We start from the raw sequence: 4,614 nt of genomic DNA, 5'->3' as shown, positions 1-4,614 counted from the left end.
GGTGTCAATGGCATAACGAGCTGGATTCAGTAGCGTTTTACCAAAAACACTGTTCGTCAGTAATTTGAAGAGTGTTTTCCTATCATTACTGCTGGAGGCATTTCTATTGTTAACGTTGGTGTTAACAAATTCTGCCATAAAATCTGACTGGTGGAACTCGTAAATTGCATGTATTGTTTCCACTTCAAGTCCTATCTCAATAAATAGTTGTAAAAGGTGAAGAGATATGAAATAATGTTTTTTGGGGAGATGATCTCCAACCAGTTTGATGTTTTTTGGGGGGAGGTGTGTGATGTTATTTGTTTCCAGAAGTCCCCTACTAAATGGTGAGATATCCTCCATACTTATTCCCCTATGGTGTAAACAAAGGGGCAGATCGTCTGTTAGTCTAGCTATTTCGGGTCTTAAAAGTTTGGTGTCAATTAAGAGCCAGTACCCTTTGTTAGAAGAGAAAGGCTGTTCTGTCATTATCTTCCCCCCGCTAATGAAGGAGTTCATCTCATCAGATGATAGTCTCCTTAGTCCCCCATGGGGCAATTTCCTAGTCATACAACTCCCATAGAGGCTGTTAAAGTCGAGATAAAGTAAGAATGAAGACCTATCCTCCTGGGGGTTAAAAGATGGGTTGACATAGCGGTTGTTAGCTCTGACATAACTCCTAACTGCAGTTGTAAAACCCCCTCGTATGTTTTGTGATAAGAGATTGTGCAACGTCACATCTGCACTTAACTCCAACGATATTCTACTACTTTTCAGGAAGCAGTCGTAGGAGTACCCTGGGAGGCTGCAATAGTGTGTCAATTCTAAAGAATATATATCATTTAGAATTGCCCTGTGGTGTGTAAAAATGTCAGCCAGTAATCCTACATCACACCTCAAATAAATGAGGAGGTAGTCTTTTAATGTCCTACACCCTGTAGCCTCCCATACTAATTTAGAATGTCTATATTCGTCCAAAGTTATACCTGATTTGTTTAGGGAGCTGTAGAACATTTCAATAGGAGGGAGTGTTGTGTCATTAAAGCAGCTGATTTTTGTGGTATATTCATAAGGGAAAAACTGCTTACCCTTTAAGAGTCGGTGGTGACTCTTTTTGGGCAAACCCTCTATCATTGAGTGAGTGAATGTTAAGGGGCTGGCTGAATCAATGTGGGTCTTTGCTAGGGATGAAAGACTACCTGTAATAAAAGCCAGTGAATCAAGAAATTTAAGCTTCCCTATTTCCACCTTAAGATATTTCGTCCCCTGTCTCATGAGGATATTGCTCTTAATATTTGAATCCATGGTAAACTCCCTCAAAATTAAGCCCATGTCATAAGACATATTATGGGCAATTAGAACTAAACTCTCCAGAGCATTCTTGTGGCGGAGGTTGCAGTAATTACATAGAGCTCCAATATAATTGAGCTTTTCCCTAAGGTGATCATGATGTTGAACCTTGAAATTGGAGGGGGTAAATACCTGCTCACAAAACTGGCAGTGAGTCTGTCTCCTAAAATGGATCATATCCTCAAGAGACATGTCTATTTCATAATGGTGGAGGGTAGATCTGATAATTTCCCATTTGGTAGCAACTCGCTGCATGAAATGAGTAACACTGTCCCCCCCAAAATAAGTAAATTTATCAACGACAGTGTGGTTCCTATCAACAATTATATAGCTGTATGCTATAGGTCTATGTATGGCTGTAACAGAACCTAGACAATCCTCAGTGCTTAGGACACACTCAAAATCAAAATAGCCCACATGGGAAGGGGCATAACCTTTCCCCGTATTTTTAAAATGGAGTGTGTCCCCAGGCTGAGGGTAAATAATTTTCTGAGTGATGTCGCAGGAAGATGAGTGATTTGTTAGCTCAGACGAATTTTGATATTCTGAGAGACAGTTTCTACAGAAGACTGTCTTTCGTTTGTGGCTGCGAGTAAAGTTCCGAAGGAACTTATCGAACTCTTTTATCAAGGTCACATGAGATTCCCCCAATAACAATAAAGGAACTATGATCGAGTACTGTCTGCTACCACGACGACAAAGAGAGACGTGATAGACGCCATCTGTATGTTTGTGTATTGAATACAAAAAAATGGATAGTTTATTTCTATTCTCCAATTTAGAGATATCCTCCCAAGACAGAGGGAAGGATAAATTGTCGTATTTGACCATTTTCCTAACCCTAGAGTGAGACTCTACAAGTCTCCCTATACGTCTCCACTTCCACCCTTGTTGTGACGCCAGAAAAGCAGCAATGCACTGAATAATACATGTTTTATTGTTACCAGCCGGGTTTGGGTTGAAGACCTCATGCCGTCCCCTTAGAAATGGGGGATAAGGGACATAATCCCCCAAAACTGACCTTACACTTGCATTACAGATGACGATTTTGAGGAAATCGACATTATATAATATGAAACCACTCCCCTCTGTTTCTGAAAGGAGATCTTCCAGTCGTGTAATCATATAAGCCACCCAGCTATCAATAAGATTACCCACATCCTCAAGAGTTACCAGTCTAGCGGGTGTTGTTATGAAGTGTTCTCTAAAGTCATCATCTTCCGTGAGTCGTTGTTTCAAAAGTGTTACCTTTACCTCGAGGAGGATTTTTAATGATGAAGTAAAATTGCCATGTCCCCCAAGAGAATTCATGTAATTCTCTATTTCAGATATGTAATAGTCCCTAAAGTTGCTTAGGAGTCCTATAGGGTCTGTGGCGAAGGCTGAGGGGATGGAATATTCCAGCCTAGTAAAGAGATTCCCCAGAGCCCCCACCCTATTAATTAAGTGTGGAGTGTCTATAGCATCCTCCTCATCTGGGGAATTTTCATCACTATTTAGGGCATTAAGTCTATTGATGACAGGGGGTCTAAGACCACTAGGGCCCGGCTGAGAGATGTCACCCCTATCACCATCATCACCATCATCATCATCACTCATCGCTTCCTCTCCCCCCTCCCCTCCACCTAAGGGGTTATTGTCACGCTGTGCTTTGTCATGTTCCTCCCCTACCTGCCTCTGAATCGCTCCTGGAATGGAATAATAATAAATAATAATAATAATAATAATAATAATAATAATAATAATAATAATAATAATAATAATAAAAAGGCAACACCCTCTCACTAATCCCCATGACATAAGTTCTCAAAAAAGATTCTTAAGAGAAATAAAGGTGGAGGGTTTATTCACTCACCACGGGGGCATGTTTGTAGATGTTCAGAGGTCAAGTCCTCACACACAGAGGTCCCACAATTATCACAAGGGGAAGTGTGGTGAGGTCTCAAGGATGTATTTCCACACAAAAAGCACAAGAAGCCATCCTCTCTGGAAGGGAGGGTGGGCTGGCGACGTTTACCTAATGAAGGAAATAGTGTATAATTTATATACACTCTCTCTCCCACACTCATGGAGAAGGGGAAAACCCTTCTTAATATTTTTTTTATTTCAAATAAATGAATAAATAAATATATAAAATACGGTCATACCTCCAGCACAGGTTCTCCTGTGTTCACCACTAGACTGTACACATACAGTTTCTCCACAGAAGAAACATGTGTAACACCTATGAACGAAGAGATGTGATGACCCCCATCCACAAATTCTACAAATATCACCAACTCGAGACATAACGATCACGCTTACCTAAAATAAATAAATAAATAAATAAATATATATATATATATATATATATATCCCCCCAGCACTCAAATCACTCCACTTCTCATTCCTGCCCCTACTTATCTATATAAATATATATATATATATATATATATATATATATATATATATATATAATATATTTATATATATATATATATATATATATATATATATATATATATATATATATATATATATATATATATATATATATAACCCTTATATGAAATAGATACTAATTTACTTACATCTCGGGCTAGACGGGGAGGAGAGTGGATGGTTTGGTCACAATTCAATAATACATGATGTGGGGGAGGTGTAGCGTCCTTTTATTGACTCGGAAACGTGGGTGGGCAACGTTGCCACATACAACACCTCTCAGTCCTTTTGTAAGAGAAGGGTTAGGCCTGCTGTAGAAAACTTTTTTTTTTTTTCTCTCTCTCGTCTGGAGGTCATCACTAGGGGACTTCTACTTCAAAAAAACATCAGGAGGACTGGCTATGTCCTGAGGGAGACACATCCCTTGATGGGTGAATACACTCACACACACACACACACACACACACACACACACACACACACATACACACTCACACACACACACACTCTCACACACTCTCACACACACACACACACACACACACACACACACACACACACACACACACACTCAATATATATATATATATATATATATATATATATATATATATATATATATATATATATATATATATATATATATATAATATGAATATATAAGCGACCACTCCATAGGTAATTGAACCATTTATGGGGAAAATATGGAGGAGTGTGCGTCTGTCACAGACGAGCAACTTAATATTTTCCACCACCCAGCAAGAATATTTGTAGCTGGATTCAGTAATTCTGGGAAAACGACCCTAGTGGGGAATTTATGTGTTAAATACCACGGAAAATTCTCAAAAATTTTAGTGTCATCTG

At 38.9% G+C, this 4,614-nt stretch overlaps 1 long non-coding RNA gene across 1 annotated transcript; it reads right to left on the bottom strand.

Annotated features, from left to right (window-relative positions):
• Nucleotides 1-2,910: 2,910 nt before the first annotated feature.
• LOC138354880 (uncharacterized) lies at nucleotides 2,911-3,631 on the bottom strand. The gene is made up of 3 exons (XR_011223695.1): nucleotides 3,477-3,631; nucleotides 3,185-3,346; nucleotides 2,911-3,017 (listed from the first exon to the last, which is right to left on the bottom strand). It is a non-coding gene; the product is annotated as an uncharacterized lncRNA (long non-coding RNA).
• Between the last annotated feature and the right edge of the window lie 983 nt (nucleotides 3,632-4,614).

This window comes from Procambarus clarkii, chromosome 65 (assembly GCF_040958095.1).
Source record: "Procambarus clarkii isolate CNS0578487 chromosome 65, FALCON_Pclarkii_2.0, whole genome shotgun sequence".
In the NCBI taxonomy this organism is placed as follows: Eukaryota; Metazoa; Arthropoda; class Malacostraca; order Decapoda; family Cambaridae; genus Procambarus; species Procambarus clarkii.
The sequence above is the reverse complement of the archived record's forward strand: the minus strand, read 5'-3'. Positions and strand labels throughout refer to the sequence as shown.